Source organism: Triturus cristatus, chromosome 2_2, assembly GCF_964204655.1.
Source record: "Triturus cristatus chromosome 2_2, aTriCri1.1, whole genome shotgun sequence".
NCBI lineage: Eukaryota > Metazoa > Chordata > Amphibia > Caudata > Salamandridae > Triturus > Triturus cristatus.
The window spans coordinates 86,636,275-86,649,837 of NC_140582.1; the positions used below are offsets into that span (position 1 = coordinate 86,636,275).

A 13,563-nucleotide genomic window follows, 5' to 3' on the forward strand; every position below is an offset into this window, starting at 1 on the left:
TCACTAGTGGAGAAGTTACGGCATGACGTCATGCCAGGTGAGCGTTGTAGCGGAAGGGAAATCCTTTAACCCGTTCCGTGCTCATGACGGAACCACTCCGTCATGAGCCACGGGTGCGTTGTGCTCATGACGGAGTGGTTCCGTCATGCTGCGGCCGTTGGCGGCCGCTCCGCCCACGCAGGGGCTAATTACCCGCCTGTGCGGGCGATTAGCGCAGTGGGCGGAGTCGTGACGGAACCATTCCGTCATGAGCACAGCTCACCCGTGACTCATGACGGAGTGGTTCCGTCACAAGCACGGCGGCACCGCAACTGCCCCCAAACCCCCCAGCACCGCGGCGGAATTCCTGCCGCGGCGAAGGGGTTAAAGAGAGTCATTTCCTCTCTGGATTTCTTTTCTCTTTTTGAAACTCAGGAGCAGCAACATTGTCGTGGTGTCACCAGAGCTTTAAGTGGAAGCTTTTTCGATATTATATACAAGTCACAGTTGCTGCTTATTTATCTTATGCAACTAACAACCATTGGCAAAGCCAATAGTCCTGACTAGGTATGATGTTACTTGTTTTATCATATATCTGGATCCAATGCCAGAAACAGCAAAATACAAGTCGGGCGGCACATTATGCTAAGCACAGATTTTTAGCTTATGTGTTATTAGGCCACACTGTTAATTACATTGGCCACGCCCTTTGAGAACCCCACCCAGTTTTTTCATCCTATTTAAAGCCGTGCCTTGAACTGTATGGGGTTCCCATGAAGGGCGGGAGCCCTCGGCTCCGCATGGGGTGTTGCACCCATGGGGCTACAGCTGAAATCTGTTGCTTTTGACCTAGATTGTAAATCAACCCCTATGGACATACATGGACTGTGAGAGTTCACTGTTGCAGATGTTAATGATGACGCAGCTGATGACCAATGGGGTTTGTTGGAAACCACATGTCACCTTTGTGAGTTCCAGTGTAGAGAGAGCACCTGAAAGGAGTTGTATGTTAGGCAAAACAATGTTGTGATATTGTGCTACTAAAATATTATTGTTTAAATACCAGCTGCCAAAATATTGTGAAGGTAAGTATATATATATGTGTCTGTCTGCGTGCGTGCATGAGTGTGTGTGTGTTTAAGTAAGTAAGTATACTATTCGCAGCTGCCTCTAACTACATGTCTAAGTACATGGATGTGGAGGTAAATAATGTATACTATACACACTCATGTATTCCTACTTTCACAATCTTTTGGTTATCAATATTCTGGCTATGATATTTCGGTAGAACAATGTATGAAACTCAATAGTGAGGTAGTGTGCCTTGAAAAGAGTACTTGAAACAGAGTTGCTGACAGAACATACAAGTCATCAAAGTAATTTCTAAGTGTACATGACTGATCAGTTTCCTAACTTTCCTATGGAAAGTGTTCGATTGGCTCACCTTCGGGACACGCACCTATGGTTTCTGAAAGTATGGAAGCGCAAAGAGATTGCGAGAGAAGCAAGCATTGAAAGAATCAATAACTTGGCTTGCATTTTGAGTCTAGCTTACACCATTAGAAAAGCCTGCTGTGGTGAAACGAAACCAAAAATATTGATTATTGTATACAGTGCATCTCTGCGATAAAGACTTTTGTGTGTGATGATTTAATGGATATTTGAAATGTAAAATGTTTCCCCTCATATTGCAATGCAAGCATGCCCTAGGAGGTGTATTGAAACACCCCGCAGCCAACTGCATGGGGTAAAAGATCAATACTTTTCTAGGTGGATCTAACGCTCAATCTATGTATATTTTCAAGAATTCGTAACAATAGGTTCATCAGCAGGCTGCTTTGTCTTGCCAGACCTAAACAGTAGGCCAATATCTATAAAACGGCCGATGTGACAGTGTGATGCAGAGAGTGCCAACAGTCAGTGTAGGATTTTCAGATGTTGTGTATTCATGTCAGTGGGATATATTATAGCCTTATAGCCCGCCGTAGCGGGCTATACCGGCTATTAAAGGCTCGCTGCAGCGTTAAAGGCCCGAGCCGAAGGTGAGGGACTTTAACAAAAGCAGCGGGACTTTAATAGCGGTATAGCCCTGCTACGAAGGGCTATAAGGCTATTAGAACATTCTGCCACTAGAGGGCAGAATGTTCTAATAAATTAAACAAAGGCTTCTCGAAGCTCGAGGGGATTTAAATCCCCTCGAGCTTCGAGAGGCTTTTGTAAAACATTGGAATGTTGCTCTGCGGGCCTTTACCGGCCCGTAGAAGCATGGAGCACTCCATTGTCTACAATGGAGTACTCCACATTCCAATGTTCTAATGGAAATTAATACATTGAAACAATAGCTATTAGAACAAAGGAATGTTGAGGGCTCCTTTGAAGACAATGGAGCAGCGGCTGGATATAAACTAAAGCGAGAGACTGCTGCTGTCAACTTTTCAATGTCGTAATCGACAGCCCCTGACTATCCCTCTCCTTTACCTTTCCAGCGTCGTGGGTTGCACAGGGGGATAATGGTGGCCGGGGCTGTGGAGGGGTGAAAACAGCAGGCTGTCCCCATTCACTTCTCCAGTGGTCCACGGTGTCACTGGAGCTATGGAAGGAGGGATGGGGGAAGGATACTCCTCATCTCTGTACCTCCCTTGGCTCTATGAAGACAAGCAATGCGGGAGATTCAGAGGCTAACTTCAGCCTCTTTCACAGCTACTGCTATCCAGGTCTGACAGTCACAACTGTGGCCTTGTATGTGGTAATAATTGCTAAACATGCACCACAGGAACTGAGGAACAAGGGCTAAGAAGCATCAGAGCTGCAGGAGCTTTCAAACCTCTAGTGTCTTCTGGGAGGCTTTGTTTTATATTAGAATATTCAGCCCTCATTGGAGCAAAAGTTGTAGTTGCCTCATAGCCCACTGCAATGAGCTATACAGGCAATTAAAGTCCTGGGGGCAGATTTACAAGCCCCTTGCGCCACTTTTGCGTCACTTTTAATATGGAAAAAGTGACGCAAAAGTGGCGCAAGGGGATTGTAAATCTGCCCCCTGGTCTTTTGTTAGAAACCCTCGTCATGGGCTTGGGCCTATAATGCCCTCTGCGACAGGTTATAAGGCCACATCTGCACCTTGTATGGAATGCTGAGATTGGCTCAGTCATTCAGGAGTCTCACTTATATGGCATTCTGTGCTGCTGCTCTCTTGAAGTTTAAGCTCAGAGGGAGGCTGATGCAGGCACAGATGAAAGGGGTGCCGTGTTTGTCTGCCTGTAGGGGATGGTATTGGAGGAACAGATTCTAACAATCTTACTGTCTTCATACTGCTGAGTGTTAACAGCTGTTAATTGCTTTCCGGCTCTGTAGTCACCCTGTCATTGGCCCATAATTGTTGGGTTGGAAACTAACTGTGGGTGGCACCTTCAGAAAGGGATGTTAACAGCTTTTAACGCCCTCAGCAAAGACCAGTAGCACATAGTTACCTTCTAGCTTTGCTCATAATGTCGAAACATGTAAGGATTTTAGATTGTTTTGTTGTTTGTTTGAATCACATATCATTTTTGAAATTTGGGTGTTCGAGCCTGGTATCAGTGCTTAAATTGGAAAAGTAGAATTGCAGATACCCTTCACCAGAGTACCTGCTTGTTTCTAAGAAGTACAGGTTCTGCCCAATTCAATGTATTGCACCTCTGCTGAGAAGTGCAGGTGCTCGTCCTGCCCAAATATCAAAATACAAAAGTGCAGGTGCTCAATGCCTGACAGGACTGGACCACTGAAAGCACTGCCTGGTGAGTATCTAATCACAATCTCTTGTAGTTGTAAGGATCTTAGTCAATACCGGTCCCGCCATCAGGCAATGTTTGGTTGCCTGCCTCAGAGCACTTGAAGGATACTGCTGCCTCTGTGCACAGGAGAGAGAGCCTAGATCTGTCTCAAAATACTTCTTATCTGTGATATCACATGTCTGTATTCCCCATATGAATGAGCTGGCGCAGTCTAGGCCAGGAAGATAAGCAAAATATATCTAGCTCCGGGTGGTTTAATGGCGTTTGTGTGGCGCAAAGCGGCATTGAAGGATAGATTTACTAATATTTGGTGCACCGCGGCAAGACAGATTGCTACATTGTGTCAAATGGAGAGGGCAGAATGCACCACATTTACTTACATATGGTGCACAGCGGCGGAACAAAACTTGATGGGCCCCCCCTGCAAAGTACATGGAGGCCCCCAATGCTCCGGACCCAGTCATAAGCTCTCAGGCCATGGGCCTGCCGCACATGTACAGTACCAGAGGGGACCCCCTGGAGTTTGGGGACCCCTGCACCGCAGGGTCTGCAAGGGGGCTCATGTTACACCACAGATGGCACATTCCTGCTCTCTTTCAGTGCTGGTGAGATCGGGAGGCCGCTCCTTCTCCTTCCTCGCGGCCAAGGCCTGGAACGACCTTCCGCTTCACCTCAGACAGTTAACATCGCTTCCCATCTTCACAAGAAACCTCAAAACCTGGCTCTTCGACAGACCCCCTCCTTGATGGACTGGAACCTGCATCCCCCCCACCCCTAGCGCCTAGAGACCCTCACAGTGAGTAGTAGCGCTTAACAAATGCCTGATTGATTGATTGACTGGTGCACTTCTAGCTGCCGAGCACCAAGTTGGCTTTGCATGGCATAGTAAATTTAACTTAAGGGCTTCCGTCGCCTTGCATGACGCAACGGAGATGCAATTCCATAGTAAATCTGGTAGGTGTCAGAAAGATTTACGTCAGTTTTCGTACCAGTAAAACGGACCGCTGGTGCAGTGAAAAAGTGCAGCGTAAAATTGTGACGTGCCATTCGAGTGCCTGTGCAACTTTTAATAAATGTAGATCCTGGTGTAGTGTACTACCTGCAGATTATGGTCAAAGTACAAAAATGTTAAAGCAACCTGATGTCTGCCTGTCTTCCCTGTGTGACTTGAAAACTTGCATTACAACTCCGGCGACCAGAATGACAGGAAGGCAATTAGCGACCACCACCAGGGCTGGCTTTAGTGCTCTTGGCGCTCAGTACGGTAATCAGATTTATTCGAAGAAACGTAACAAATTTATCGGTAGGACTTCAGGTAGCAAGCACAAGCTCCGGGTCAACCTAATTTCTTAGACTCGCAACGACGAGGATCTGCTACCATTAGGGTCCTGTCATACTGGATCAATATATCCTTGATTTCCTTCTTGGAAGCTTCCGAACATATTTCTGGTAGTAAGCCACAAGCGCCTTGAAATAGACTGGTGAATAGCATAGACTTGTGCAACATGACCACCACCCTTCACACGGTCTCTGATGTCAACACAAGCAAATCTCTCTTTGCCTAGCAGAAGAACCGGCTCAAGAAGCTTGTACTGAAGTATTCTAGGCTCAATCATTTCCAGGGGCCTTCCGTTAACTTTTATCAGGCCATTTCCCCTTTTACAGTGAGCAACACCAGTTGCAGTTTTCTTGCGCCCGAAGACCTGGTCGGACTGCTGTGGTCCTTTGGCCGGCATGGTTCCTCTCCGTGATCGGCTAGAGCAGGAAAAGATGGTAATCGGTGCTTAATTTGTAAAATATTAACTGCCAGGGCTCTGATCAGGAGGTCACTGCAGCTTGCACCACCTATCGCCCTTGTCATCACTGCCAAGACAACTACTAACCATCTCTCTCAGCGACAGTTCAGATTATTCCAGGTCCCCAAAGCTAAAGGAAAGGCTGGGGAGGCAGATATTAGCAATTTTAATCTATATTGTATTCCTAAACTCCTGTTGTTCTGCTCATTTCTAAATTAGATGAGCAGTGCCACCTTCTGGTGGACTGTTCTAACTATGATTTTGAAAATGAGGTGCCTGTGCCGAGCACCGGACACCAATTAAGTGCCGGTGCTTAGCACCGGAAAGCCCCGGCTCAAATTAAGCACTGATGGTAATCATTTTTAGCGCCTCCTCCTCGGATTCCCTCATGACCACCGGGCAAAAGTGCGCATCATCTCTCCTTAGACACACTCCCACATACATTTAGTTTGTTTTAAAGCACTGGTTAAAGCTGCCTTAACTAAAATGAATGTATATCTGCCTAAACAAACCCTTTTCAGCAACGTTAGGAATAGATAATGAAAGACGGAGGGGGGGGGGGGGCAAAATATCCTAACCCATTTTATGCGGCTTGCGTGCAGCTCTATGATGACAGTTCTTAACAGACACTGTTCTATATTAGGGTTGCATCTTATGAACTGCAGTGACAAAAGGATCTCTGTGGCAAAAGCAGTAACTTACTGAGCGATCCACTTAAAATACAGATCTGTCATCTGCACTATAAGGGTTCTTTGCATCAGGCATATTAACCCTCTGCGCTACTTTATGGCGAGTCAAAACGGCCACTAGACAAAACTCTGCTCTCTCTCTCTAGCAGGAACATTATCACGAGTTATCATGACATTTTTAATGCGGCATGAAAACTGGACGTACAAGTAACTCTGCAGCAGGTGTTTTTAAATCATAAGTTATGGCTAAACACAGGACGCCCCTGAGGTTAGTGCCCCCCTCCCCAGGTCAGCTCCCACTTTGGGGGGGGGGGAGGTGCGGGGGGGGTCTGCTCTCTACAAATATGAGGAGTAAGTACATAAAAAACAGTTACGTGGCTTTGACCCGCCTAATTCCGCCATTGCAGAAGCGCAGTCTAGCAGGGTTTTCAATATGACCACCAGCAAACAAGTAAATAATCTTTATCGAAGTTCGTTTTAGATCAATTTTCCACCTACATACTTGTGAATGCCATAAAATTCGGTCCGCAGTATTTCTCTGTGCAGTTGTTGGCTCTTAAATGCTGGATAGCCGATAACAGCTCAGCGGAGTAGGTTTTGAGAGTTTTTTTTTGTCGAATTGTTAGAAAACAGCCCCACCTTCTGGTACCAAAATATTTTTCATCTCATCTTCCCCGATTGTGAGTGCAAACTAATATTCTTTTTCATGCAATGTTGTTCAGCTATGTGTGTGTGTGTGATTTTAGGTTTGCCTGACACCGAAACTATTTGCATGACCCATAACATATATTAATTGCCGAGACAGTGGTAAGGGCTTTCATCGTAACAATATATTAGTACGTAAGGTTCAGATTTTTTGTTAAATAACCACGTCTGATGTTTTGTTAAAATGCAGAATCGAATGTCCTATTATATATATCATGTTTCACACCCAGTTCCTCTATAGCCTCTGAAGGTATTGTTTAATTTGGCTCTACTTATGCTTTTGTAGCACCAGGGAGGCCTTTGCTCTGTGTCATTAATGCAAAAGAAGTACTTGACGGAATAGATACTGAGTACATATGAACTATATATAATTTGTTCCCGTTGTCTGGGTAGTTTTCTCGGTATTTGCACCTGTATAGTGTGCTGTGTTGTGAATATCTTACTCCGTTGTTGTCTGTGACTGCTGTGTATTTGATGTGATCTGGAAAGAGTGTTCTACGAACAGTCTGAGCTGAGTCACTCAAAGAATGCTGGATGTTTTGAATCTGACAGAACACCTCATGACATGTTTGGCAATAGGACAGTTGAGCAGATGGAGAGAGCCGAGAGAGAAGCCTCGAACAGGGAGGGAGCCCGAACCCTGGGAGACGCTGTAACAAATTTCTTCCAAGAAGGATCTTCATGGGAGGAGTTCCACGGTGGAGTTGTACTACCCGACACCTTGTCCAGGCTAGTCCCAGATATCTAGAATGCTGGCCTAGATCTAGGCCACTAACCCTTAAGAGGAATGAGGCACTGCCAGGTGAGAGGTGTGCGCCATCTTTATAGGAGAAGATTGAACCATCAGAAACCTTGATTTAAGTGACATTCTGGAAGACTTAGTGCATTAGGAGCGACTACCAACAAAGCTTGTTAGTTTAAAGATGCTTTATTGAAAAATGAATCATGAATTGATAACATTATGAACGGAATTGTAGATAGCAAAGTAAAAGTACAAATACGTGTGAATTTATTTGCATTCGTAAAGTATGATAGAAGAACAATGATAAGTAAAAGAAATAAACCATGACTACAATATCATTTCAATAAAGCATGCTGTTTAGGGTGTAAAGAAAGAGGAAAGGGATCCTCAAAATAAAATATATAAATTTCCAAATAGCCAGAAAACAGTCATGATGAAAAACTGTAAGCATCAAAATAAACAGTACAAGTGGAAAAATATTGTACAAAATACATTATAAAATATGTATATATATTCAAGGAGGTTTTGAAACCTCTTCGGCAATAGTAAGCGGACCTTTTATCACATGCACTAGAGTGATCCAGAAATAATGTTAAAGGTGACCATATGCATTTACTTTTGAGGGATAATGCGAGATGATACTCTACGTAGAAAGCTGATAGGTCAGAATGACTGAGAGAATTAATATTGTCAGACTGGGACTTAGCTTTCAACTCTTTAGCTTCCAGATATGTAACAAAAGGTATCGCATAGTGATGCTTTGACATGAAAGTTTGTCATGTAAGATAGTAAAAATGTGACTTTTCTGCACCAGGAACTGACATGATTTAGTGAGTATCTCAGGGCCCTGGTAAAGCAAGTAGTGCCAGATTACATTTCACATGTAAGTAACTATGGGCCTGATTTAGAGTTCAGCGGACGGATTACCCTGTCACAAACGTGACAGATATCCTGTCTATCTTAAAATAAGTGCAAAAACAACAGTCGATGGACAGAATGCAGAACAATGTCATGCATTCACCCCAGTACAGAGATCTGGGCCTAAATCCATCGTTTTTCTGCTCACCATGCCATTCCAGTTTGAACCCAGCCATATGCAAATCAGTCTTGACCCTGTGCCTCATGGGAACAGTCCAGCCGGAACTTCCAAGCCAAGTCCTCCCTAGACTGGAAACAAGCATCTTAGGAGCGGTTTCGGGGTTTCACCCCTCTTCAGCCAGGATAGCTTGATTCCAGTGGCATGGAGAGCACGGGGCCCACGTCTGGACATACCCATCCCACTCGGGGTGACAATTGCAAAAACAACAGTTGATGGACAGAATGCAGAACAATGTCATACATTCACCCCCGTACAGAGATCTGGGTCTAAATCCATCGTTTTTTTGCTCACCATGCCATTTCAGTTTGAACCCAGCCATATGCAAATCAGTCTTGACGCTGTGCCTCATGGGAACAGTCCAGCCCGGACTGCCAAGCCAGGTCCTCCCTAGATTGGAAACAAGCATCTTAGGACCGGTTTCGGGGTTTCAACCCTCTTCAGCCAGGATAGCTTGATTCCAGTGGCATGGAGAGCACGGGACCCACGTCTGAGCATACCTGTCCCACTCGGTGACAAATGCAAAAACATTAGTTGATGGACAGAATGCAGAACAATGTCATACATTCACCCCAGTACAGAGATCTGGGCCTAAATCCATCGTTTTTTTGCTCAGCATGCCATTCCAGTTTGAACCCAGCCATATGCAAATCAGTCTTGACCCTGTGCCTCATGGGAACAGTCCAACCCGAACTGCCAAGCCAGGTCCTCCCTGGACTTGAAAGAAGCATCTTAGGACCGGTTTCGGGGTTTCACCCCTGTTCAGCCAGGATAGCTTGATTCCAGTGGCATGGAGAGCACGGGGCCCACGTTTGGACATACCCGTCCCACTCGGGGTGACAAATGCAAAAACAACAGTTGATGGACAGAATGCAGAACAATGTCATACATTCACCCCAGTATCTTAAAATAAGAACTGCTATTGGATACAATGCACTTGTAATACGGTGGATGAGATATCTGTTACATTTGTGATGGAGTAACCCATCCGCTGAACTCTAAAATGAGTGCTATGTGGGCATTAAGCCCCTGAATCAGAAGTGGAAGTAGCGTTGATAATCAGAAGGATTCATTGCAAGAGCAGAAAACACCTAGTGTCATTAACTAACATTAAACCGGAGGTTCTTCGTTAAGAAGTAGTAAAAGTAACAATACACAGGACAAGTAATTGCAAGGGCAGGAAGCCCCTAGAGCAGAACTACAAAACAGGCATAGAAAAACATGTGGCTCACGAGGTTACACATAACCTGGCTTCACAGGATAAAGCAAGTTGAATATTGCACACATATTTGTCTTCTTATGTCTTTGGGCTGCACAGCAACAAATGTTAGACAGGTAGTTCCAATAGATGTTGACAAAATGGAGTCTTGCAGTCATCAAGAGTCTAAGTGAATACAACCAACCTGCCTGGACGAGTATATGAAAAGGAAATGAACTAAAAAATTTTTTACATGTTTAACAGGTACATTTCTCCTAAAATAAACAGAACAGGAGTTTAGTTTCAAACAGTTTCTGGAGTGGAGAATGTGTTATTGGAGCTGAATGAGTGAAAAGAAATGTGGCTGCACCCTCTGAAACTGAAACACTGTCTAATGCTCGTGGACAAGATTATGGATAGCATCAGTACTAAGCCTGGGCAGAGTTTTCAGAGTTCCGCTACGTGGAAATCCACGAAGTGACAAGAAAACAACGCGGAGAGGAGTTTTTCAGAACTCCACGAGCTTCGTGGAGTGAGAAAAAACTACGCAAACTCATGAGCGGAGTTCACCGCCCAGGCTTCATTACTACTGACGGAAACGTTTCAGGCTACCACTACACAAAGTATGGACAGAGTGGAGGTACCAATGACTAAAGGGCATCCTATGAAGGTTCCTTGAAGGCTTTCAAAGTTTATCAGAGGAAGGACATATACTCCCAAACTCCAGTGGGTACGGTGCAGCTATCACGGGCTCAGAGCGGCTTACCTTCGATGAGCAGAGAGAGCGAGGCAATTACCATAATAGGGAGACAGCACCTAATCCAATATGTGGAAAGGTCTGAGGGCTAAATAAGGAAGCTGCCACACACTTCGCCATGTATATTCTGCACCTGAAGTTAGGACCGACTTATAAAAGTCTCTAGTTAGTAATTTTTTAGTCAGGTTTTCTGGGTATCCACACTAAATACGTATGATGCTGATTTTACAATCAAGACCATTCAGGTAAATAATTTGCATGCATTATGATCATTCTGAACACAGGATTGGGTGTTTGCCATTTAGTGGGCCAACAAGCCCAGTTCCACCTAAAAGTTGCATTGTTATTCAATATACAAATTACAACACAGTTATCTTTTAAGTAAACTTGCAAGAGTCATGCTTTAAGGTATGTTTCTCTTCATCAGAAGAGATGTTCATATCCAACATCAAGTTGACGATGCACTAATTTAAAATTGTATGCTTTGCTCTAATTCGCTTGTGTCATGTCTTCACATAAATTTTGCACAGACATCTGACGGACGAGTTTGAAATGTGGAATAATGCTAACACGCAAGCGCACACCCTTGTTTCCTGACTTGATGTACTGTAAAGGAAATCGGAGTTTGCTGTGTCCATGCAGTACTCCTGTTAAACTGCAAGTGTAGTTCTGTCATATATCCATTTTGCCATTGTGGGTCATACACCCTCATCTTTATTTACAGTCTTTTCAACATCACAGGTTTTAGCACCATTTTTTTATAGGGGTGCTAATATATTTTGAAGACAGAGACATTGCAGGGTGGCAAGGTGTAAAGACTATTGACTGGCGGGTGGCAGGTTTGGTGTCCGTCGCAAGAAATGGGGTGGAGAGAGGGCATGGGGGGGGGGCGTAGTCATCTTCTGATAGAGAATACTTGATTGTGGCTAGCAGCAGCTCAGAATCTGGGTCTCAGATCATGTGTGTACCAGAAAGGGAGGGTTTTCAGATGTTTCAGAATTTAACATGGTCTGATTGGTATGAAGGAGTCTTGTATATGTAGTCTTCTACCCAAAATGATTGCATGTTGACTGACCAATGGAAACTCTGTTGTGGCTAGTTGAGTTTAGGTGCCTGGTCATCTGGCCGGCTATCAGCAGTTCACGAGGATCAACCTGTCACACGTGGCCTTGTGAATTGGCCAGAGTGTTTCCACTTCTCTTCTTCACTTCAATATATTGTACAAAGTGTATCGTAATTGGCTTATTTGACGTGTCGAATGCAGTTATAGTAGGTCTTTTAAAAAGCTCCTTTGGGTGGTATAGGGACCATAGTTGGAGATTGTCATGCAATATTTTTGGTTCCTGTTATTTGTGACACTCAGGGCCAGCTTTAGGGCAGTGCGACTGGTGCGGCCGCACTGGGCGCTGACCTGTGGAGGGAGCACCGACCTCAGGGTTGGGCGCTTTGTTTAGCAAAAATTTATGATTGGAGAGAGGAGGGGCACTTATGCCCGGTCTTAGTGAGACATTCTGAGGAGGCGTTCATGTGGTGCAGGGGCGCCAAAAATGATTCTCGCACCCTGCGCCACTAACACTAAAGCCAGTCCTGGTGACACTTTATTAGTTATTAGACGTTCTTCAACTGCATGCTGTTGAAATCATCTTTTGCGGTTCTACTGTGACTTTGTGGCGATGAGCCGAGTGAGGCAGAAGTGTTACAGAGGAGTTATCTGACTGTGGTTAAGGCGTGACTCTGACTTTGCAAAAGGAGGTGGCATGAGGTAGTGCAGTCTTACACTGGCGGTAACTAGCTAAGCAGTGCACGAAGACGAAGGCGTCTTTCAAAAGAAGGATCAGGTAGGAGTGTACAAGGTAGACACAGGAGGGTATGTTAGTCCAATGGATGGCTCAAACTGCAACGTCACAAGATGATGAGTCTAACGCAGTAGTGCATGGAGTAGAGTGCCTAGAGTCTATTGGCACTATGCTGAGATGTGTGTAAGAGGATACTCAGGTGGCTGCTGTCAACAGCTGGTTAGTAAATATAGGAGAGAAGTGTTCCCTGTGATCGTGAAAAAGTAAAAAAAGCACAAGGAACAGCAAGAAAGACTAATGTGAACATTGACACTTACAAGTACTGGAAGTAAAGAGCATTCAGAAGGCACACTTAGTGCGGCACTAGAAAAATAGGAAGACAACTATTACAAAACTGTTGCTGGGGGTGGGGAGGTTCTGTATTTGTTTCCAGTAGTCATCTAGTTAGTAGAGGGCCAAGTCAACAGTGTGCACATAGTGCAGTACAGCACTCCACTTTCTATGGTGTATTGGGTTGTAACAGAGGTCTTATAACTGGGCGATGGCCCCACCTGAAGGGACCTAAATTGATCTCAGGAGGGCACCAGGCTGTGACCAACAGAATTGATCATGCCCCTCGGGAACAGAGACAAACATCATGCTTAAAACAGGAATGCGTTTTTAATGAAAGGAAACAGCAGCAGTGAGCAACGCTGTCTTGGGCCATCATTGGAGCCTTGCTTCCACTCATGTCCTGGCAGGGAGTCGGTGTCGGAGTGTGGTGGGGGATGGGAGGCGTAAAATAGCCCTCAAAATCCCTGCCCGGTTTTAAAGCATACTTTTTAAAAGGGATAACTGAACATAACTGCAATGTTTGAATTATTAAAAATATCCAGAACTTCCAGTTTTACACAATGATTATGACAATGTTTGTCATTCAGGGGGAGTCCATTGATTTTCTTTTACAGGGGGGGGGGCGTGAAAGTATAAAAAGCATGAAGACCATTGAGTTATAAGGTTCAGGGAGTGTTTGTGCAGCGTATTGCTGCAAATATT

At 44.7% G+C, this 13,563-nt stretch overlaps 1 protein-coding gene and 1 pseudogene across 1 annotated transcript in view; one reads left to right on the forward strand and one right to left on the reverse strand.

Moving 5' to 3' along the window:
- The window catches only part of BMP3 (bone morphogenetic protein 3), a 102,304-nt gene that overhangs the window by 48,258 nt on the left and 40,483 nt on the right, over positions 1-13,563 (forward strand). The gene's annotated exons all lie outside the window — the stretch shown is intronic.
- Positions 5,047-5,514, reverse strand: LOC146861913 (small ribosomal subunit protein uS9 pseudogene; annotated as a pseudogene).